We start from the raw sequence: 24,292 nt of genomic DNA, 5'->3' as shown, positions 1-24,292 counted from the left end.
TTATCCTATTCCATCATCAAAGAATTAAATAACAAAAAGACTTTTCCCATTTCACCGCTGAAAAGCCTGAGTTCCATCCAGGCTTGGTCTCTAGAGCACGCTTTCATAGCGCCTCCTCATTTCTGTAACACATTAACACACAGTTTTATTGCATGTTTGACGTAAATACAGTGGGTAAAGCAGAAATTGTCATCTCTATTTTTTACAGATGAGAAAACCCAGGTGCACAGAAGTTAAAAATCCCTGCCCCTGCCATCACCAATGCCGCTGCTGGGGCTAGCGGTCCTGCTTCTTGGCTTCATGATATCACCTGTCCATCTCACAAGTGGAAGAAGCAGCAGCAGTTGGAACACTGATGTAGACCACTAGAAGGGGATCAGCACACAGGAAGAAGAGCAGGGCCCGCAGCCTGCCTCTGACACCCCAGGGGTTGGGTAGTGTAGTGCAGGGCCCAGTGACAAACCAGCAGATTCCCTGGGGGCTGAGCCAGCCACTGAGCCCTCTAGAAGCCAACCTTTGCCTCCTTGCTGGTCCAGTCTGCAAAACAAGCCTCCCCACTCTATGCCCACGTGCTCAAATGGAGCATCTGTGAGGACCTGGGCCAGGCTCAGTGGTCAGGGGCTCCAGCCACACAGAGACGTCCGTCTACCTGCGAATTCGGCAGACGCAGTGAGCGGGCCTGGTGGGTCTCCACCCAGAACTGCTTATTCCAGTCCTCTCCCAGCCCCCCAGGGAGCCCAGGGTCACCCACTCCTACCTCCCCCTCTGGGATGATGCAGCTCCCACCTCCCCCAGGTGCTAGGGCAGGCCCTTCCTCAGGACAAAGCTGAGCTGAGGTAAGGGCTGTTCCTTGTCTCCTTGGTGACCCTGTGGTCCAGCCCAGCCCAGACCCCAAAGCAGGGCCCAGTGTCACCTGCTGGATCTTAGAGGGCTTCCCTGATTGCTCTGTGCTTCCAGTATAGAGGTAGAGCTTGGCAGCGCCCACTGCTAGGCAAAACGGCCTGTGAACAGGTTAGGAAGAGGCATCCCTGCTGGACAGCATACGCCTGCGGGTGGAGGCTTGGCACCCTATCCTCCAGGCAAAGCTGCCAGGTGTGGGAAGCCAGCCTGCCCTCCCTGTGGCAGCCCTGAGAAGGGTCTGCAGACCTAACACCCACATGGCCCCCGACCAAAAGTCAGTATTGGCATGTGGGCTATTGCTTTGGGACTTTTACTCCAGACAGTGGACTATTCTTAGGATGCTAACGGCAGAATTTACTATAAAAGTTTTCCCAACATAGGAGCTATTTGGAATCCTCTCACTGAAGAAACACTTCCTGGGTATCCTAAGCGAACCCTAAATAGCACATATGCAGACTGGGGTGCAGTCTGCCTTCTGCCTCCCAAATGCCCAGTGAAGCAGGGCTTGGCATGAGGAATTTGAGTTTTCAAAGCTCTGGGATAGAAAACTTCAGACAGTGGCTGCCTTGGGGTAACCTGGCCAGTCAACCACTCTTCTGTCACCGTTAGGGGACAGCTACATGCCTTGTCTCTACACAAAAGGACCTGGGGCAGGACACCCGCCCCCAGCCCCGACCAAAGGATGGGGACGTCAGTGCCTCTTGATGCCTCTGCCCCTCCAGAATGCACACCTGGCACATGACCTCTGACCCTCACTACGCTTGACCAGGAGAGGCCTCCAATCCCAGGGCTCTGCTGCTACACCCCATTCCCCCCTTAAGGGAAACTCCAAGGGGCTGAGTAGTCATAGTCAGGGGTTATCTTGTAGTGTCCAGTTCCTGGTTACATTTGAAATGCTAATCATTTAAATTAAAGAAAGGATGCTAGTATAGACTACAAATCCCAGCTTCAGTGCGGTGCATCGGAAGTGGTGAGTCTTCCATCTTACCATATTCTAGGGCAGGACCTAAATGCACAGGCTGAGATTGGGAGAGAGAGTTAGGGGATGAGTTCAGGAAGGCTTGAGTCCAGGAGCCTGCAGAAATCCACCCTGGCTCACCCAAATCATTGTCACTCATGGAGACAAGCTAGAAGATGAACCAATAGGCAGGGATATTTTGTCAGTAAATACTTCAGAACAACTGCCATGGGATGCTGCTGAAGAACAGATAAAGGATGGATCTTCAAGGAGGTGCGTGATCCATTGAAACAGGAAGAGATTCTTGTAGTTTGTTCAGTAGGCCAAGTCCTGGCTGGGCCCCATGTGGGCATGAGAGACCCACGCTCCCAGCTCCACCTGCAGCAGGAAAGCTGGTGCTATAATATGTGCTTTAAAAGTGTAAAATTGTCCCCAAAAGCCTGTCAGTTCTGTCTCCCATGCAGGCTGTAGTGGGTTGAATGGCGGCCTCTAAAATATATGTCTACCCAGAGCCTGTGAATGGGATCTTGTTTGGAAAAAGGGTCTTTGCAGATGCAATTAAGAATCTTGAGATGAGATGTTCCTGGATTAGCGGGGGCTCTAAATCTAATGACTGGAGACTTCATAAAGAAAGAGAAGGAGACAGATGCAGAGAAGGGAAGGTGACGTGAAGACAGATGGGGAGGTTGGAGCAACACATATCTAAGCCTAGGACCACAAGGGTGGACACGCCACCAAGCCTAGGACCACAAGCGTGGACACACCACCAAGCCTAGGACCACAAGGGTGGACACGCCACCAAGCCTAGGACCACAAGGGTGGACACGCCACCAAGCCTAGGACCACAAGCGTGGACACGCCACCAAGCCTAGGACCACAAGGGTGGGCACGCCACCAAGCCTAGGACCACAAGGGTGGGCACGCCACCAAGCCTAGGACCACAAGCGTGGGCACGCCACCAAGCCTAGGACCACAAGCGTGGGCACGCCACCAAGCCTAGGACCACAAGGGTGGCAGCATCTCCAGAAACCGGATGAGAGGCAAGGAACCAGTTCTCCCCTAGAGGCTGTGGGAAGAGTGTGGCCCTGTGGACACCTTGGCTTTGGACTGGCTGATCACCAGGACTGTGAAGGAACACATTTCCGTTGTTTAAGGCCCCAGGTTGGGGCGGTTTGTTACAGAAGCCCTTAGCACAGACCTAGGAGCACCCATTCAGTGGGCGATTTCTCTGATTAATCTTAAGAGTCTCTACCTGCCCACCCACTGACTGACTTGCCGATTTCTTTGAACTCTCTTGTGACTGGGCTCCACAAGAGGACAAAAGAGGGAAGAGTCTTTGAAGTGGGTGCGTGACTCATTGAAGCCAGGAAAAGATGCCTGGGTTTGCTCAGTGGGCCAAGTCTTGGATGGGTCCATGTGGGCATCAGAGGCCCAGGCTCCCAGCCCCACTTGCAGCAGGAAGCTCTGATGGGGGACCAGCGGGTCTTGCAATGGCACCAGGTAACCCTGCACAGCCCAGGAGATGCCACATTGGTGATGGTTCTCGTGGCCAACAGCCACTGCCCAAATGGCCCTCAAATGGAAGCTTCAAGTCTTGGCTCAAATGTCCCCTTGGTCCCCCAGGCAGTACCCCTGCCCCTCATCCACCCTCGCTCTTCCTTTTCTTTTTCCTGTAGCTCTCATTACCATGTTGTATACTATGAGGTTTTCATATTTATTTTATTCTGGATGGAAGCTCCAAGAGATGAGCTTGCTCGGTCTTTTCTCCCTGACATTCCTGGTCCCTGGGACCCTGCCCGACAGGTGGCAGATGCTCTGTGACACACCAGCTTGATGAAATGGGGGATCGAGTTTGCATCCAGGAACCAGTTGGAATGCTATGTATTGTATTCTCTGCTCCCTGACTGGGGGCTTTCTCTGGCCATAGGAACTGCTTAACCCTCTGTAGGGCAGCCCAGAAGTCCCAGGGACTTAAAGCCAGGGCCAATGAAGCATGCAGCCTGCTTTAGAGTCCTTTGGGGGAACAGTAGTTCCTCAGAGGATCCTGGGGCTGAGTCCCAGTGACCACAGCAGGACCCTGCTCACTGACCTCCCCCTCAGCTCTCCTCCCTGCTCTCTCTCCCAGGTCACAAGCCTCACCTGGCATCTCCTCGCAACTAAACCACTTGCATCCGAGTCTTCCTGCCAGAGTCTGTTTTCAGGGAAGCCCATACTAACACACAGCCATGGGATTCCACTGGCTGCTCCCTCACTCAGCAGCTCAAATGTGCTCTTTGTGGTCGGGGGACTCACACGGGTCCTGAAATGAAGTCTGGGAAGGCTTACTTCCAAAACCACCAGGCGCTTTACGCTCGTTAGTTGTCATCTAGATTCTGAATCTGCAAGGAACCACGCAAAACAGCCATTCAGAACACGTTCCTGGCAGGGGAATTGCTCATTCAAAGGCTCAAGACACAAGCCAGAGGCCAGCGCGCCTCCTTTTCATGTTTGAAAGGATTCACGTGGACAGCTCACGGGGCCCGGGGAATCAGGCTTGTTCTGCGGCTGCTGCATTTGGGCAGAGAGCAGGCGGTCACAGGCAGAGATTTTCACGGACTGATTTCACTCCAAGTGGGAAATGTGTTGTCAAAGCAGGAATGCTGCCGTGGAGTGTCTTGGACCCCATGTGGCAGGGACTGTGCCTGCCAGTGCACAAAGCCTCGTGGGCCGGTCATCTGCCCCAGAGCACCCCCAGCAGCTCCCATCTCCCAGAGGCCGCCACACCTCCACCTGGACACCCCACGCTGGCCCTGCCGCCTGACCACTCCAGGGCCGGTCATCCGCCCCAGAGCACCCCTAGCAGCTCCCATCTCCCAGAGGCTGCCACACCTCCACCTGGACACCCCACGCTGGCCCTGCTGCCTGACCACTCCAAGGCTGGGCCCATCAGCCTGCTTGTCTTGGCCAGGAGACCCTCATGGCTTTTCAGTCATTCTGCAAAGCAGCTTCTTGCTGTTGCGGTTTTTTCTGGTTGGAAGAATGTGAATGCCATGCGGCAGATTGAAGCCGGGCTGACAGTGCAGTGGCAGGAAATGAGGAACTTTGCTGAACTGAACAAGAGAACCTGGAGGGTAGACCCAGCAACCACGGAAACCACTTTCCCCCAACTAGACCAACTTGACCGAAAAATCAGCTACCAACTGCATGTGGCACAGCTGGGCGCCGACACAATGCAGGAAACCTCAGCCTCACCGAGGCTCAGCTCTAGGACAGGGGCCTGGCTACCACTAGAGGGGTAAGCAGAAAGATTAGGGGGCTTTCCACTAAGTGACATTTTAGAACAGTTTTTCTAAATATAAATGTAACAAATATTTATATTATGGAAAATTTGGAATCTATAAAACTTTTGAATCTATAAAACTTTCAAACACTGAATTTACAAGCTCAGGTCTTGCTATGCCATGTTGTTCTCAGATTCTTTTTAAACCTAGGTTTCACATTGGCTGCCCTCATTCTGTTCTAACATCAGAGAACCTACGGTGTTTCCAGACTATTCTTGAAGACTGACCACTGTGGACATCTTTGTTCAAGAAGCTCCCTTTACATGAATTTTATTCTCCCTCTCAGAAAGGAGTATGGTCTCAAGAGCGAGGGGAGAGCCAGGTCCTGGCCCCGCCCTGGGCTCAGCATCATACATAAAAGTGTAACTAGTGGGTCAAAGTAGGATCCCCCCTCAAAATTTAATATTTAAATAACCATTTTTTAATAGAAATAACACATGCTCATCATAGAAAAAGAAATTTTGTATGATGATATTTTGGTCAAGTCCGTCTATTTGGGGGAAAGTGGTTTCCGTGGTGGCTGGTTTCTATTCACTGTTTTAAATTTTAAAATAATGTCAGAATTCAGTTTCCTGCTCCTCACGTAAGGAACTTAGAAGTCATCCCTTTATCCTAACAAGTGAAAAGCTTAATGAACTGAAAAATCAACAATTATTCTTGGGTCTATCAGAGCAATGAGGTCACAGGGCAAACTGCTGCTTTCCAAACTGGAGATAGAAACCGGTCGCCGGGCGGGTGGGGAGCTAGGGGAGGGATAGCATTAAGAGAAATAACTAATGTAGATGACGGGTTGATGGGAGCAGCAAACCACCATGGCACGTCTATACGTATGTAACAAACCTGCACGTTCTGCACATGTATCCCAGAACTTAAAGTATTAAAAAAAAAAAAATGAGCTATGAGAAAGAAAGAAAAAATAAAAAACAGGTGGATACGAAGAATCCCAGCCCACCAGAGCAGACACATCTGCGGCAATCAGGGCCAGGTCGAAATCCTGAACTGTAACTGACAAATTGCCAGAGGCTCATGGTGGGCAAGTTTGAGAGTTACAAACTCCAGGCAGGCCCAATCATAGGGGGCCCTGGCCTCTTTTGTGACTTTTACCTCCAGAAGCTCCACGAGGTTCTCACAATGAAATCAGGGGAGAATCTCCTCATGCTTCTGGCAAGGGGAGAGAAAAAGGAACCAGTTTAAACTACACTGGGGGCATCCTGAGGCCTGCCCTCAGAAGAAACTACGTTACCAGAGCCTAACCTGCTGGGATTTTAGCAGAGCCTAACTACCTAGGAAGGGAAATACCCAGCTCCAACCCCCTCTACACATCGTGTCCTAGCTAGGAGGGGAGAGAAAAATTGAGAAACACTTGTGAAGTTCACAGTCCAGAGACATAGTCTTACCAAAGGTCTGAGACCTATTCATAGGACTATAGGATGCTCCCTTCACTTCTCCCGCCATGCCTTACACCACATCACTGAAGGCCTGTCTTCCAGAGTTCCTTTCACCCAGGATGTCATGTTAAGCTACCAAGAAAAAAAATTACAAGGCACACCAAAAGCCAAAAAACACAGTTTGGAGAGATAGACCAAGCATCAGAACTAGACTCAGGGCAGGAATGTTGGAATTCTCAGACCAGGAATTTAAAATAACTGTGGTTAATATGCTAAGGAAAAAAAGAAAGGAGACATGAATTACTAACAGCAGACATAAAGGAGGGTACATCACTACAGAGCCCATGGACATTAAAAAGGGTCATAAAGGAATACTATGAACAACTCTATGCCTACAAATTTGATGACTTAGATGAAATGGGCCCGTTTTTTGAAAGACACAATCTACCAAAACTCACACAAGAAGAAATGGACAATATAAATAGGCTTATATCTGTTAAAGAAATTGAAGCAATAATTAATAACCTTCCAAAACAGAAAGCACTAGACTTAAATGGATTTCCTAGTGAATTCTACCAAACATTTAAGAAAGAAATTACACCAATACTCTATAATATCTTTCAGAAGACAGAATCAGAAGGAATACTTTCTAACTCATTGTAATACTACTTAATACTTCCTAACTCATTCTTCCTAACTCATTTCAGCATTAGGCCAGCATTACCCTAATACCAAAACCAAAGACACTGCAAGGAAAGAAACTACAGACCAATATCTCTTATGCATATAGGTGTAAAAATTCTCAACGAATATTAGCAAATTGAGTGCAAGGATGTATAAAAAGAATTGTACACCATGACTAAGTGAGATTTATCCCAGGTTGGCAAGGTTGGTTCAACATTCGAAAATCGATTGATGCAATCCATTACACTAACAAGTTTAAGAAGGAAATCACCTTCCTTCCTTGATATGATATTGATCAATCAATAGATGTAGAAGAGCATTTGACAAAATCCAACCCCATTCATGATTTAAAAAATAAAATAAAATAAAAACTCTCAGGAAATTAGAAATAGAAAATCCTTCAAGTTGATTTTTTAAATCTACAAAAAAACCCTGCAGCTAAGATCATATTTAATAATGTTATATGTATATATGGAATATGTATAACATACTTAAAACTAGAAGCTTTCCCACTAAAATCAGAAACAAGTCACAGATGCCCTCTCTTACCACTCCTTCACAATGTTGTACTGAAGTCCTAGCTAATGCAATAAAACAAAATTTGGAAATAAAAGGTATACTCATAAGGAAGGAAGAAATTAAATTCTCTTTGTTCATAGACGCCATTATCTATGTAGAAGGTCCAAAAGAATTGACAGAAAATGTCTAGAACTAATAAGTGATTATATCAAGATTGCAGGGTACAAAGATAATATACAAAGGTAAATCACTTTGCTATATTGCAACAATGAACAAGTGGAATTTAAAATTAAAAACATATCATTTACATTAGCACCCAAAAAATAAAATACTTAAGTATAAATCTCACAAAATATGTATAAGATCTCTATGAGAAAAACTATAGAACTCTGATGAAAGAAATCAAAAAAGCACTGAATACATGGAGAGATACTCCATGTTCATGGATAGAAAAACTCAATACTGTCAAAATGTCAGTTTTTTACAAGTTGATCTTAGATTCAACACAATCTCAGTCAAAGTCTTAGCAAGTTGTTTTGCAAATATCAACAAACTGATCCTAAAGTTTATATGAAGAGGCAAAATGCCCAGGATAGCCAATGCAATCAATATTGAAGCAGAAGAACACAATTAGAGGACCATCGTTATCAGACTTCAAGATTTACTATGAGTAATCAAAACAGGTTCAAGCCTATAATCCCGAAACTTTGGAAGGCTGAGGCAGGAGGACTGTTTGAGCGTAGGAGTTCAAGACCAGTCAGGGCAACATAGTGAGGCCCCACCTCCACAAAAAATGTTTTAAAAGATTAGCCAGGCCTGGTAACATACAGCTGTAGTCCCAGCTACTCAAGAAGCTGAGGTGGAAGGATCACTTGAGCCTGAGAGATCAAGGCTGCAGTGAGTCATGATCATGCCACTGCACTCCAGCCTGGGCAACAGAGTGTGGCATTAGCAAAAGAATAAACAAATAAATCAATGGAACACAATGGGGAGCCCAGTAATAGACCCACATAAATAGAGACAACTGACCTTGGACAAAGGAGCAAAGGCAAGTCAAGAGAGCAAAGACAGTCTTTTCAACAAAGAGTGCTAGAACAACTGCCATCCACATGCAAAAATTACGTAGACACAGACCTCACACCCTTAACAAAAATTAACTCAAAATGGACCATAGACCCAAATGTAAAACGGAAAACTCCTAGAAGACAACATAAGAGAAAACCTAGGTGACTTTAGGTATGGAAATGACTTTTTACATATAAGACCAATGACATAAATGATGAAAGAAAGTTGATAAGCTGTACTTACGTAAAATTTAAAACTTAAACGATGTAAAAACAAAAACTATCAAAAGAATGAAAAGAATAGCCACAGACTGGGAGAAAATATTTGCAAAATATACATCTGATAAAGGACTATTATCTAAATATACAAAGAACTCTTAAAACTCAACAGGAAAATATGCAACTTAATTAATAAAACAGGCAAAAGTCCTGAGCAAATATCTCACCGAAGAAGATATACAGATAGCAAATAAGGGTATAAAAAGATCTCCCACATCATATGTCATTAGGGAACTGCAAATTAAAACAATGAGTTACCAGTACACACCTATTACCATGGCCAAAATTCAAAACACTGATAACACCAAATGCTGACAAGGATGGGGAGCAACAGGAACTCCCATTCATTGCTGGTGGGAATGAAAAAATGGTATACCTACTAATATGGTTAGGCTTTGTGTCCCCACCCAAATCTCATCTTGAATTATAATCCCCATAATCCCCATAATTCCCATATGTCAAGGGAGAGACCAGGTGGAGGTAATTGGACCATTGGGGTGGTTTCCTCCATGCTGTTCTCATAATAGTGAGTTCTCACAAGATCTGATGGTTTTATAAGTGTTTGGTAGTTCCTCCTGTGTTCATTCTCCTTCCTGCCGCCTTGTGAAGAAGGTGCTTTGCTTCCCCTTTCCTTTCCACCATGATTGTAAGTTTCCTCAGGCCTCCCCAGCCACACTGAACTGTGAGTCAATTAAACCTCTTTCCTTTATAAATTACCCAGTCTCTGACAGTTCTTTATAGCAGTGTGAAAATGGACTAATACAACTGCTTTAGAAGATAGTTTGGCAGCTTTTTACAAAATTAAACACTCTTACCATATGATTCAGCAACTGTGCTCCTTGGTATTTATCCAGATGAGCTGAAAATATGACTAAGGTCCTAATCTGTGGATCACTATAAATCTTACCTTATTTGGAAAAAGGGTTCATGCAGTTATGATTAAGTTAAGGATGGGGCTTGGGGCTTAACCTGGATTATACAAGTGGGCTCTATATGCAATCACAAGTATCCTTATAAGAAAGGGGCAGAGAGAGATTTGATACAGAGGAAAAGGTGATGTGACCACAGAGGCAGATCCTGGGTGATGTGACCACAAGTCAAGGAATGCCAGCAGCCAGCAAAAGCTGGAAAAGGCAGGAAACATGCTCCCCTAAAGCCTCTGGAAGGAATATGGCCTTGCAGACTTCTGGCCTGCAGCATGAGAATAAATTTCTGTTGTTTTAAGCCACCACAACCATCTGTTGCTCTAATGCATTACAACCACCACAGAAAATTCATGCACAGTGACTACCCAGATACTCTCCCTCAGTTACCACTCACATTTCAACTACACTGGCTTTACCAGTTATCCATACATCCACCCCTCTAGCCATGCACTAATCTATCTTCTTTGTTATGCAACTCAAAGCAAATTACAGATATTCATACACTTCTAAACACCTCAGCATGCTTTGCATTAATTATAATTCGATAATTGTTTTTTATTTTGATGCATAATCTATATACAATGTACAAATCTTATTTGTGTATTTGCTGAGTTTTGACAAATGTGTGAGCCAACCTCCTGTCAAGACATAGAATAGCACTGTCACCCTTCCCGGCCAATCTTCTCTTGCATTCCACAAAGACAATCACTGGTCTGATTTATTTTATCATAAAATGGTTTTGGCTATTCTAGAAGACTATATAACAGGACCATAAGTATGTAACTTGTATGTAAGGCTTCTTTCAATCAGCATAATCATTTGAGGTCCATCTATGTTGTACGTATCAACAGGTCACACCTTGTTCCACAAAGGAGTATCCCATTGCAGGGCTATGCCCCAACCTGCACATCCAGGTAACAACTGATATATGCCTGAGCTGTTTCCAGTTTAGGGAACTGATGTACAAAATGGCTGTGGTCATGTTTGTACATGTTTTTTGTGAAGGCATATTTTTCTTTCTTTGGATCAATACCTAGCAGAGGATCATTGGGTCAAATGATAAGAAGCCACCAGAACTTTCCCAAAGTGACTGCACCATGTACTAGCCCACAACAAGGGTGGCTGCACCCCGCATCCCCAGCCTTGCTGGCATTGGGTGTTGTCAGTCTTTTTCATTTTAGTCCTTCTTGTAAATGCATACTGCTGTAGAAATCACCACATTCAGCATTGTATATAGAAGGAAACTTTTCTAGTGCTGCTACATATTTTTCTAAGGCATGATTTTAATGGGCCACATGCTGCTAATGGTATGAATGTATTTCATCACACCCCCTTCAACCACTCGGTCTTTTCAAAACTAAAGTCACTGCCTCCCACGTTTCAGTCACAGACAATCCTGTCTGTCTCCTGAGTCTGTAATCCAGTGAGGGACACACACAGGTCCACAGGCATCTGTAGGATAACATGATGTATTCAGGCAAACATAGCAGACTTAGGAAGACTTAGAGCAGAAGCCTGACTCTGAGAGATTGGAAAAGGTCTCTAGAACTGACGGCCAAGCTCAGTCCCAAAAGATGACTACGAATTCCTCAGGACAGGCTGAGGATGTGTACGGAGGAGGAAGATGATGGAAGCAGAGAAGGCTCCTGCCAGGTCTAAGGGGTCGGGGGAGGGAGGAGACAGAGGGGCCCAGGAACAGTCCTTCCTGGCTGGCCTGTCCTGTGGGCCTAGGGTCAGAGTGCTTGGAGCCTGAACCCGAGGCTTCACCTTTGGTCAGTTTACCGAGATCCCTTTCCCATCCCTTTACTGGATCTCTCATCTCAGTCTCTTGGCCAAGGCCAGTGTGAATCATCCCTCCCTCAGCCCTAGGCTGGTGGCCCCATCTCTAGTTCCTGTATGCCCAGTTCTTTCCAGCCTCTGGGTGGCCCCTGGTGGACAGGATGTCAGTTGACTCCAAGCCTCTCATGGTATGGGGCCTGCATGTGGGCACCCCACCTGCCCCAAAGCACTCTGGGGATGCAGTGTTTCCCAGATGAAGGCCCCACTCTGCGGCTCCAGCCTGTCTCAGGGTCTCCCAAGTGCAGGGGAGTCACACTCAGTGCAGCCCTGGAACCAGGGTCAGAATGAAACCCTCCTCCAGGTCAGGGCTCCCCAACCCCTGCACAGCACTCTTCAAAGGAATTGCCTTCCAATCTCCAACCATCCCTTCCCTCAGCCTCTCCATATCTTTTGTAGGCTGGAAATGGGTGGTCCACTGAGGTTATAAACTGGTTTTCTTTCACCTCTGCAGGGCCTCCATGACAGTCTTCAGCTCACTCTGGAAGACGGTGCCCTGGGTAGGAGCCATGTCCTGTTTTCATGTCCTGGTTCATTTGCTTTTGCCCTGAATCTTCTCTCCCTCCCCAGCCTGTGGAGTGTGTATCAAGTTGAGGTGGAGAAACTGCCTCACATTCATCCTGCATTCTTCCAAAACTGTTGTTTATTGTGTTACTATGTTTATAACATTGGGGACAGAAAAATTTAACATTCTAAGACTGCAAAAAGCCTTTTCTCAATATACTATCTCATGTGGGAAGTTTCAAAAGTTTATTTTGAAGCCCAAACGCTGAAAATAGGCTCCTTTGTTTTCCATTGTCCTAGGAGGGCCTCCCTTCCTTGAGGCAGGGATCTTGTACCATGCTCATGGCTGCAGGATCTCTAGGGAAGTGTCCTCAGATAAAAGAAAATTGCCAGGAATGGACATCACTCTGCAGACCTGCCCCCAGCCCTTTCGGCTTCTCCCCCCACACCCAGGTCTGTGCTGCCCCAGGACCTCGGCATGCCCTGCATCCTCTGCCGGCCATGCTTTCCTCTGGTCTTACAATGGTTGGGAAGAGTTTTTATGAGTTAACCTCAATGCTACCTCCTAAGGGTGGCCAGCCCTGACCACATGACCTAGGTGAGGTCCCATCGTTTTTACTGTGCATTGTGTTTCTTTTATAGCATTTATCACAAATTATAAGTATGCATGTTACTGGCTGCTAACCTACTTATTAAATGTCTCCTTCACTCTAAACATAAGTTCCTGAGACCCCATAACACTTTTTAATATCTGGCATGTAGTGCATAGTAAGTGCTCAGGAAAATGCCCTCCCTAAGCAAAAGTAAGTGAAGGAAGAAATGAACAAATCAAGAAAATCTGCATCTCAGAAGTTCTTCCTATACTCAATTAATTCTATATTGCAAGAAAATCCAGACACACAGAAGAAAAATGCTCAACAGTGCAGTGAGAATGAAGAAGTTGTTTCCAGATTTTTCCTATTATTAATAATGAGGCCAAGAACCTGCTGGCATGTTAATGTCTGTATGTCTCTGATTGTTTTTTAAAAATAAGTAAGTATAGGCTGGGTGCTGTAATCCCAGCACTTTGGGAGGCCAAAGCAGATGGATCATGAGGTCAGGAGTTCAAGACCAGCCTGGCCAAGATGGTGAAACCCCGTCTCTACTAAAAATACAAAAATTAGCCGGGTGTGGTGGCGGTGCCTGTGATCCCAGCTACTCGAGGTGAGGCAGAGAATTGCTTGAACACGGAAGGCGGAGGTTGCAGTGAGCTGAGATCGTGCCACTGCCCTCCAGCCTGGGCGACAGAGCAAGACTCCATCTCAAAAAAAAAAAAAAAAAAAAAAAAAAAACACTTAAAAAAAAAGTAGAAGTGGAATTACTGAGTCAAATGGCACAAACATTCTCAAGGGTTTATATACCTGTTGCCATCTAGAAAACTGTCAGTCAGTAGAACTATGTATCTAGTCCCTAACTCTATGGATACTGGGTGACACTGGCATTAGACAGAGACAGAGACATGAAAAAGAGGGAAATAAATAGAGCGAGAGATGTGTGGACACATCAGATAGTTGACATAGCACTGACTGCTGGAATAAGCAAATCTAAATGCAGTCTGCACTGGGCTGTACTGCTTGTCCACATTCTTCTCTTCCTCCCCTGCCCTTCCATGACTCTGCCCATCCATGGAAGAGTACATCTTCTCCATCCTGTTGGTGCTGGACTGGATTGTGTGACTGGCTTTGGCCACTGGGGTGCAAGCAGGCATGAGGGTAGCATAGGATGTAAGTGGTTCTTGCACTTCTGTCGGGAGAGGAACATGCCCTGGGCAGCCAGCAGTCCCAAGATGAGGAGGTGCACGGAGCAGACCTGGAGCCACTCTGACCTCAAGTGAGACTATCAGAGTCCCAGCCAATCCCCAGGTACATGTGCTGTGTGGGGATGGTGGTAAGGTGGCAAGGAAGAGGTGGGGTGAACACTAGGAGGCCATTGCAATGCTCCAAGCTAGAATTGCTGATGATTTGGGTTAGGGTGACACGTGGATGTAGTGACAAAAATAAGAGTTATAATTATATATATATTTTGAATGTGAAACTGAAAAGACTTACTGACAGATCGTGTGGTAGGTTAAAAATGACTACAAATTCTTTGCCATTTCTTCCGTCAAAGTGACTGATATGGTTTGGATGTTTGTCCCCTCCAAATCTTGTGATCCCCGGTGTTGAAAGGGCCTGGTGGGAGGTGTCTGTATCATGGCGGCGGATCCCTCATGAATGGCTTAGTACCATCCCCTTGGTGATGAGTGAGTTCTCACTCTTTTCCTCCATGCAAGAGCTGGTTGTTTTAAAATGTGGCATCTCCCCCACCCCTCACTCTCTTGTTCCCTCTCTTGCCATGTGATGCACCTGCTTCTCCTTCACCTTCCACCATGATTGGAAGCTTCCTGAGGCCTCACCAGAAGCAGATGTCAGCACCACACTTCTTGTACAGTCTGCAGAACTGTGAGCCAAACAAACCTCTTTTCTTTATAAATTACCCAGTCTCCAGTATCCCTTCACAGCAATGCAAAACCGACTAATACAGTGATGGAGTCTTCTTCCCTTCTCCTTGAATCTGGGTTGGCTCCATGCTTTGGCCAATAAACTGTGACAGAAGTGACACTGCATAAATTCCAAGCTTGGGCCCTAAGATCTGTAGTTTTCACCTTTGTTCTTGGAATGCAGCCACCAAGATGGAGAGGCCACCTGGAGCAGAACCAGGGAACTCTGATTGATAGCCCTTGCTGAGCTCCCAGCCAGCAGCCAACATCAACTACCAGCAATATGAATGAATGTCCCAGCCTTCAGACAATCACAGCCCTCCCAATACTATGTGGAACAGAAGAATCAGCTGGCTAAGCCTAATCAACCCAAAGAGTCATGAGAGAAAATAAACGTTGGCTGTTACTTAACTATGGCAAGTATTGTCTTTATAGTTTACTAATGTAGAGGAGCAGCACCCAAGTAGCTTCCACCAAGGAGCCCCACCCACATCTGGACCTGATTTAGAGATGAGATCCTGGACCTCAAGCCTGAGTCTGACGCTGTAATGGGATAGAATGAAAGGACTTTGCTTAGGAGATAGATATAAATAACTTGTGGCCATAGAGAAGACTGTGCTGGATTAAAGATGGCCCCACATTCTCTGACACTCTTCCCATAAAGAAGCCAAGCCATGTGGAAAGGTCATATGGAAGACCACCAGGAACTCAGTTCCAGCTGAGCCCCCAGCTGAAAGCCAGTACCAACTGCCAGCTATGAGGTGAACCATCCTGGAGATTCCAGCCCAGGGGATCCTCCAGGTGACTGCAGCCCCAGGCAAAACCACAAGAAGCAAAAGAACCACCCAGCTGAGCCCAATCAACTCACAGGATTCAAGAGATAATGAATGGATGCTAGGCTTTAAGCCACTAAATTTGGGAATAGTTTGTTGCATAGCAATGGGTAGTTGAAACTACAGGTGGGAGCAGAAAGAGGAGTCAAGATTGACTCCAAGATGGTGGGCCTGAGCACTAGCTGACTGGTGCTGTGGCTGGATCAAGGAGGAGAGAGTGGGGTTTTATTCAGGGGTGGAAATCAGCATTCAAGGTTGAATATTTTAAGTCTGATATGTCAGTTGGACATTGAGTTGGTGATGGAGAGTAGACAATTTAGCATCTGTTTGGAGTACTCAGGAGTCATCACTGTGCTGATGCTGTATTACACCATGGGCTGGGTGAAGTCTCCCAGAGAATGGACATAGCTGGATCAGAGAAGGGCCAAGGGCTGAGCTCAGGACACACTAACTTGGAGAGGTTAGAGGAGGAGGAGGAGGAGAAGCCACCTGCATGGACTCAGAGGGGAGAGGGCAGAGAGGAGAAACTGCAGTGGGGGGTGTCCTTGAAGCAAAGGAAAGATTTCAAAGAAAGGCTGTGACCAAAGGTGCTGAGAGGGTGAGTGGGATGAGGTTGAGAATTCACACTTGGAGCTGGCAGGGAGATCATTACTGACCTTGACAGCAGTTTTAGTAGCCCTGAGGTTGTGGAAGCCAATTAGACTGGCTTGAGGAACAGGTGGGAAGTGAAGAAGTGGAGACAGGTGAGGAAGATCAGCAACACTTGCAAGAAATGTTGCTAAAGGGACACAGAGGAACGGCGCAGCAGCTAAAGGGACACGGGAATGGGGCAGCTGCTAAAGGGACACAGGGGAACGGGGCAGCGGCTAAAGAGACACAGGGGAACAGGGCAGTGGCTAAAGGGACGCGGGGGAACGGGGCAGCGGCTAAAGGGACACAGGGGAATGGCGCAGCGGCTAAAGGGACACAGGGGGACGGGGCTCTCAAGGCCTGCATGGTGCCTCACACCTGTAATCCCAGCACTTTGGGAGGCCAAGGCAGGTGGATCACCGAGGTCAGAAGTTCAAGACCGGCCTGGCCAACATGGTGAAACCCTATCTCTACTAAAAATACAAAAATTAGCTGGGTGTGGTGGTTCGCACCTGTAGTCCCAACTACTGGGGAGGCTGAGGTGGGAGAATCGCTTGAACCCAGAAGGCAGAGGCTGCAGTGAGCTGAGATCACACCACTGCACTCCAGTCCAGCCTGTGCAACGCAGCGGGACGCTCTCGTAAACACAAAAAAAAAAAAAAAAGAAGAAAAGAAAAGAAGTGAGGAAGGATGGTAAGCCCTTTGGAGACAGGGAAGTGACTGAGGAAGTGAGTGAGGGGAGACACCACCTGGCACAGGACACTCCAAAGACGTCCCTAAGAAGGGGAGGAGGAGAGAAAAGGACTGAGCACCTGGGAGAGAACGCTCAGGAAGGAGAGAACACGGCATGGAGACAGACAAGTGCGTGGAGGGAGGTGGTCCTGGACAGCTGGCATTCCGGGAATGTGGATCCCCCCAGACAGTTGGGGCACTGACCTAGAAAAGGGTGAGAAGGGGGCACCACTGCCCAGGAAAAAGGCATGATCAGGAACTCTGTGCTCTAAGATTGAGAAAGAAAATCTGGCCCAAGTGCTCACCATTGGGCAATCTCAGGCTTCACTGTTTCATTCTTTCAAACTTTCTGCAGGTTTGAAAATGCTCAACATGTAAGTTAGTGGGGCAAAGAAAAGGAAATTTTGCCCAATCCCTGCAGGCAAAAATCTTCAGGTAAGAAAAGGGACCAACTGTGGCTCTGGGTCCCGCTGCCCGGAGTTGACCCTCATAAGCCCTGGAGGATCAGGCTTGGAGATGGCGGGGTGTGGTCTTGACAGCACTGGGGACCAAGGTCTCTGGGAGCATCCGTGGGGGTGACCCTGACCCAGCTTAGCGCAGAGGGAGTGGAAAGCGCTGCCTCGACAAGACGAGGCCTCCTGGGAGCAGAGCCCGGGAGGCAGCTCCTCTCTGGGTGGGCCGGTGTGCCTGTTGGACACTAGACCACGAGCCCTGAACGGCGACCCCAGTGACAGAAGAGGCACGACAGAGGGGACTGACTGCAGCCCGTGTGGAAATCAGATACAACGTCCCCAGCGCTCAGACTGTGTAACACTTGGGTTCTTGGCGGGAGGGGCAAAGGACATTTCAAGAGAGAAAAATATAGCACTTCAAAAACGTGTGGGGTACCTGTTTCAGGGAGCAGAAAAGTTGTCTTTTTCAGGCATCAGGTAGGACGAGAAAAGCAGTAGCAGAACCCGACGGACCCACTGCTCAGCCAGCAGCTGGCGTTGGTGGCGCCAACAGCTTCCCCTGCCCATGCAGGCCTTGGGACAGCGTGCGAGCTGCCGTCTCCTGTCCTCTTGTGATGTCCAGCGCAGCGTGTAGCCGGCCAGGGGGCAAGCCTGACGCCGTGCTGGGGCAGGGTGGAAGCGGTGAGGGCTGGACCCAGGTTTGGCTGCCCGGGAATGAGATCCAATAAGCTCTGAAGGTGGAACTGGAAAGATGAGGGTGATGTAGCCAGAGGGAGCTGGTGGCTATGAGTGGGCAGGGTAGGGAGTGAGTGTGCACGGGGCACAGGGAGGCTGGTGGGATACTTCCGTCTCAGGGAAGGCAGGGCCACTCTGGGAGACCCAAAGAGGCTCAGCAGGGGGCCCTGTTGGACAAAGTACATCAGGCAGCCAATGGGGCATTTTAAGTTAAAAAAAAAAAAAAAGCGCTCAGACGAGCTTTGTGTATCAGACAGGCGGTGTGCACAGGGAGTGCAAGGGAGGTCCGCCAGCAGGGAGATGTCAGTAGGGCCAATGATAGGCATGGCTACGTGAACTAAGTAACAGACTGTGGGAGAAGAGCCTTGGGATGAGGAGAAGCTTGGGAGCTGGGATCCAGAGCCGCCAGCACAGCTGCTGAGCCAGCCCCACCATTCACCTGCCCTTGGCATAGTGCTGTCATGGTGCAAGCCATTGGCCCTCAGTGCAGATCTCCGGCCAGGTCAGCTGGGGCAAGGGCACCTGGGGCAGGGGACATCAGCGTCAGGGTGCTTGCAGGTGTCTGCTGCTGCCCCTACTGGCCATGCAGGAGGATTGCACCTCCCTGCACCTGGAAACCAGGAGCAGCCGCTAACTCACCTTGACCAATGAGGTGTGTGCATGTCCCTTCCTAAGGGCCCGAGAGTGACTCCGTCTCTCCCCCTCCAGCTGCAACTACAACCCATGACACACCAGGTGAATAACCATGGGTCAGCCTGAGCCTCTCACCAACATGTGAAGAGTGAATGACAGAGAGATCTCTGGTGTTTGAGCCACCGAGACTTGAGGTGTGTTTGTTACCACATGCAAACTAGCCCATTCCTGACTGATACATCCCCTCTGTCACTCCTCCACAGGCATATCTGCCTCTGCCTTCAAAAGGAAAGAGGGCACTGCTGGAGCAGTCAACCTTTATTTTTCTTCAAAACAGTGCCATCAGCAAGATTTCTTTAGCAAACTCTTAAAATAGCATTTGCAAAGGACATGCCATGTCCTGTTTGAAAGGCTTTACTTACTACTGACTCCCTTAGTTCTCACCACAGTCCTATAAAGGAGTGCTATTCTTATCCCTATTTCAAAGTGGGAAAGTTCAGGCACAGAGAGAAGTAATTTTCCCAAGGTCACCCAGCTAGTAAGGGGCATAGCCAGGATTTGAACCTGGGCCCTCTGGCTCCATACTTAATAGTGGTTCCACTTAACCACTGAGATCTGCTGTCTCTTGGGAAGTGAGAGCTGGTGGTAAGAATTTCAGGGAAAGGTAATTTCATTTTGTTCTTCATGAAACATGAATAAGTGCTTATCTGTCCACTGAATAAATGAGGTGACTTTGCAGGCCCGTGCTAGTCCCTGGAGGCCTCCCGCCTCCTAAAGAAGACAGGAGGGCTTCTGGTCTTCACCAAGGTACTCTCCTGGTGGACTCGAGGCAGGCAGGCTAGTGGGTTTCCTGTTTCGATGTGGTTTAGAGAAAAAGAACAAAAGCCCCTTATCAAGCTGTGGCTTTACGGAACGTCCAGCCAATCAGCAACAAAAGACCCCAGAAGCTCCTGCATTAGGAAGCTAGGGACTTCCCCGGGGCCCACCCTGTGCAGTTACCCGTCCTTCATCTTAATGCGAAAAATCATGCCTGGGGTGGAGATGTAAAACGCAAATGTTACATGTGACGTATGAGGAAGCATGTAGAGCCGCTAGAGAAACCCCTCCTATGCCTGCCCTGCTGAGACCCTTCCCTGTGAAATTAACCCACAGACTACTCTCAGGGAGTGGCCGCCCGCCCTTTCCTTTTGTGGCACTGACTTCTTGTGCACAAGCTAACATAAAGCTTCCTCGTCCTCTTTGCTGCTGTGTCTGGTGATCTCTCTTGATTTCTGTCCTGGGAGATGACCAGAACCCAGGGCAGCAATAACAGACTCAGATCCTACCAACTCCCAGAATGCTACAGCCAGGAGGGAGCCCAGAGACTCCTCTCACGCCTCGATAATTCAGGGATAAGGACTGTCCTGGGCCAGTCATTGCGTTCTCCGGGCCTGCTCAGTCCCTCCTACCTTGGCTGCTCATCCCAGGTGAGACAACCATAGCAACAGCTCCCAGCAATCTCTAGTCATCGGGCTCAGCTGCTGCTGTCAGAGTGGCCTCCACCCCACAACTGAGGGCCTCTCTTATGACACCTATAGAAGAGGACCCACCACCAAGCCTATGCCAGGGTTGGATGGGCCCCCAGAGGCTCTGGAGCAGCCCGCAACACAGCCCAGGAGCACAGGGCAGTCGATATATCGTGGGCCAGAATGGCTGATAAAATATGGAGGGCAGAGGGAGGCAAAGGGCAGTGGGCGGCCCCCAGCAGATGCACAGCCAGCCTTCGTGCCGCAGCTGCCAGTGCTTGGTCCTGCCATGATGCAGGCGTGCCCCAAGGACCAAACAGCCGGCCGAGGGTGTTGTGCAGCTAGGCCAGCTGAGTGAGGCAGCTCTGGCGTCTCCCATCATGGCTCACTTCTCTGTTTCCTCACTCTTTTTTCTTCCTCTTCTTCTTCCGAGACAGGGTCTTGCTCTGTCACCCAGGCTGGCATGCAGTGGTGCAATCTCTGCTCACTGTAGCCTTGACCTCCTTGGACTCAAGCAATCCCCACACGTAGCTGGGACTACAGGCACACACCACCACACCTGGCTAATTTTTGTATTTTTGCAGAGACAGGGTTTTGCTGTGTTGCCCAGGCTGATCTCAAACTCCTGAGCTCAAGCGATCCGCCCACCTCAGCTCCCAAAGTGCTGGGATTACAGGCGTGAGCCACTGCGCCCAGCTGTTTCCTCACTCCTTTCCTGGGCTCACAATTCCACTAAAGCAGTGACATGGGAAGTCAGGTTTCCAGCTCTGTTTTCTGGAGGACCTGGGCTAAGAGCGGAGTCAAGAAAGATCAGGGGCTGCCCAGAGTCACTTCTGTGACACCGACAGAGTTCGGCGGGCCAGCCTCCCGACTCCTGGTCCAGGCTCGTTCTGCTGCAGCAAACCCCAAACCCCTCCCCAAACCCCTCCCCAAACCCCTGACCCACATTTCCCAAGGGGCATTGCAAGACACACAAGGACAAGGAGACATGCCATGGAAACACAGCCATCTTGTTAAACAGTTTGAGAACCCCACATTCTAAAGCCCCCTGGAGATTTGCAACACACTCACATATATGACCTTCAGTTGACCCAGCAGCTCCCAAACTCACCACCTGCAGAAACTTTGGTGACATAATCCTTTGGAGGATGCCTCATCCAGGGCTCTGGGAACAGCTGTGGGAGTCTCTTCTGTGTGCCTGTGCCTCTGGTCTGCCGTAACACATGGCTGCAAACGGGTGGCCTAGAACAACAGAGATTTATTCTCTCACAGTTGTGGAGCCCCGACGTCTGAAATCCAGGTGCAGACAGTCTTGCTCCCTCCAGAGGCTCTCGGGGGCATCCCTCCCGCCTCCTGCAGCTTCCCACTGCCCCCACATCCCTTGGCTGGTGGCTGCATCACTCTGAGCTGCCTCCATCTTCATGTGGCCTCCTCCCCTGTGCTACTGTGTCCCCTTCTGTCCCTTATAAGGGCAACTGTCCTTGGATTTAGGCCCCACCCTAATCCAGGACCATCTCCTCCCAAGATTCTTACCTTAATTATATCCTCAAAAGTCCTTATTCCAAACAAGGTCACATTCTGAGGTTCTGGATGGACATATCTTTTGGGGTCACTCTTCAACTCTCCACAGCCCCCATTTTCTTCCATCCCTTTTGAAGTTGCCTGCTCAGCCTCCTCCCCTGCTCTCCAGGGCATATGTTCAGCTACTTGTTCCCGTTACCTTTTTCTACCCTCTTTCCCCCTCTGTTAATAAAATCCCCTGGGACCTCCTCCCCCACCGTCCCTGCCATTCCCAGAGGCCATAGGGAAACTCTGGTCCAGCCACAGTGGTCTGGCCACACGGGGAGCCACGTGGTGACCTCCATCTCCAGCCAGGACGACACCAGTCTGCAGTGCCCAGCTCGTCGTCCAGACGGGATCATCCAGGCCTCACACCCCTGCAGCCCCTCACCCGCCCTCTTCCAGGTCCTCTTCAGGCCCTGGCATTTGCTCAGCGACAGTCCAGGCAGTTCAGGCTTCAGGGCGCTGGGTGGGCCGCCAGGAGCTGGCTGCCACCCCTCGAGGTGTGTGCCGAGCAGAAGGTGAGAAGGCGCTGTGCTCCTGAAAGTGCCTCTGCAATTCCACTGAGCACGTCCTGGCAGGGGCCGCTACCTTCTGTTCTGTCCTGAGGGCCGGGGTTAGGCCACCGAGAATTCCAGCACTTACTCTTGGCCGTCACCGGCACTAAGTGGGGAGGCTGAGTGCACGGAATATTATTTCAACAGCCTTTAAGAAAACTAGCTCCACGTCATAAAACTCTTGGCTGGTACCTTTGCTCTTTAGCTTCAGACTTAAATGCCATCGGCGTGTTTCTCAGCAACATTAATTAAAATCCTTTTAAAGACCGGGCTGTTCTCCACACAGGAAGGCTCTCACCTGGGGAGCACTTTCACAGGTGAATTGGCTCCTTAAAAGCTTTTAAATTAATGTCATTCCCCATAATTCTTATTTTTCCAAAAAGTAAGTTTTTACAACTTCGCTGCCTTCCTCCCCAGCGAGCTGAGCAGTTGAGGGGGAAGTGGGGACAAGGTGGCTCTGAAGAGGGGCTCTCCATGGGAGGCCGGCCCGGCCGCCAGCGCTAACGTGTGTGGAGTCTGCACGGGGGCATTGCTTCAATGACTCGCTTCCGGAAACGGAGGGCTCCCCTGCTTGACTTCACACACTGTTTCTGTTCAGAAGCAATGATCCACAGAGGACTCCTCGGCCCCCACGTTTTGATCTTCCGTGGAGATACAGATACAGCCCAGGACTGGAGCTTGGCCCCCTGCTCAGCTCAACACGAGTGACACTCACCCCAGTAACTGGCACTGTGGGCACCACTGGTGTCCTGCGCAGGGCCAGAGACGTTTCATCTCACTCAGTCCTTTCAGCTGTACCGTGAGGCAGCTGTCGTCATTTCCTTTCAAAAATGCAGAGACAGGCTCAGAGAGGCCAAGTCATTTGTACCAGCTAACACAGCAAGTAAGTGGGAAATGAGAATTTTATTTCAATTCTTCTGGCTCCAAAGTCTGTTTTATTTTACCTAGGCTACTTTGTGAAAATTATGAAGAACGAGTTAATTTCGATAGTCATTTAATAAAGATTAAAGGTAAAACAAAGAATGAGGGTGCCGAAATGCTTGGCTGGTGTTGAGAGCCCAGGCTCACACTGTCCGCCCCGCCCCGCAGTGGTTCTCAGCCACCAGCATCCCCTCTCCACCTGCTAGAGAGACCGTGAGAAAGGCAGGGCTCAGAAGGCTCTTGGGGACTCCGCAGCAGAGGCCTCAGAGGCTGGAGCAGAGTCCGGTGTGGCTGTAGCCCCAGCTGGCTCCAGGTGGACAGATCAGCCCAGGGACCTTCAGTGTCTGAGTCTGTGGGACAACAGGAAACCCAGGTGCAGCAGCCGCCAGGCACAGCATGCCCCAGGCACAGCACCCTCAGGCACAGCATCCCCCAGGCATAGTACCCCCCCCAAGACACAGCACCCCCCAGGCACAGTACCCCCTAGACGTAGCACCCCCCAGGCGCAGCACCCTCAGGCACAGCATCCCCAGGCACAGTACCCCCTAGACGCAGCACCCCCCCAGGCGCAGCACCCTCAGGCGCAGCACCCTCAGGCACGGCATCCCCCAGGCGCGGTAGCCCCCAGGCACAGCACTCTCAGGCGCAGCACCCCCTGTGACGCAGCACCCCCCAGGTGCAGTACCCTCCCCGCCATGGAGCTGCTGCTCTGCATCTGCTGAATCGAGAATGGCAGGAGGCACCACATCAGCCGGCTTCCATTGAAAGCAGAGCCTAAGATGCAGAGCTTTTCAGGCCATCCTCTGTTGGGGGCTGTGATCCCCACAAACAGGAGTAA

General features: G+C 49.2%; 1 long non-coding RNA gene across 2 annotated transcripts in view; it reads right to left on the bottom strand.

Annotated features, from left to right (window-relative positions):
• Positions 1–13,737: 13,737 nt before the first annotated feature.
• Positions 13,738–24,292, bottom strand: part of LOC105474000 (uncharacterized) — a 23,743-nt gene continuing 13,188 nt past the window's right edge. Inside the window, exons 3-5 of one of the 2 annotated variants that reach the window (XR_003016301.2) lie at positions 21,950–23,804; positions 21,528–21,658; positions 13,738–19,761 (exon numbers count right to left, since the gene is read on the bottom strand). This is a non-coding gene — a long non-coding RNA (uncharacterized lncRNA). Of the gene's footprint in view, positions 19,762–21,357; positions 21,659–21,949; positions 23,805–24,292 lie in introns of those variants that run through there. The other variant, XR_011610201.1, reaches the window with a different exon arrangement.

The sequence above is a fragment of the Macaca nemestrina genome, chromosome 11 (assembly GCF_043159975.1).
Source record: "Macaca nemestrina isolate mMacNem1 chromosome 11, mMacNem.hap1, whole genome shotgun sequence".
In the NCBI taxonomy this organism is placed as follows: Eukaryota; Metazoa; Chordata; class Mammalia; order Primates; family Cercopithecidae; genus Macaca; species Macaca nemestrina.
This window is presented reverse-complemented; position numbering and strand designations above follow the sequence as displayed.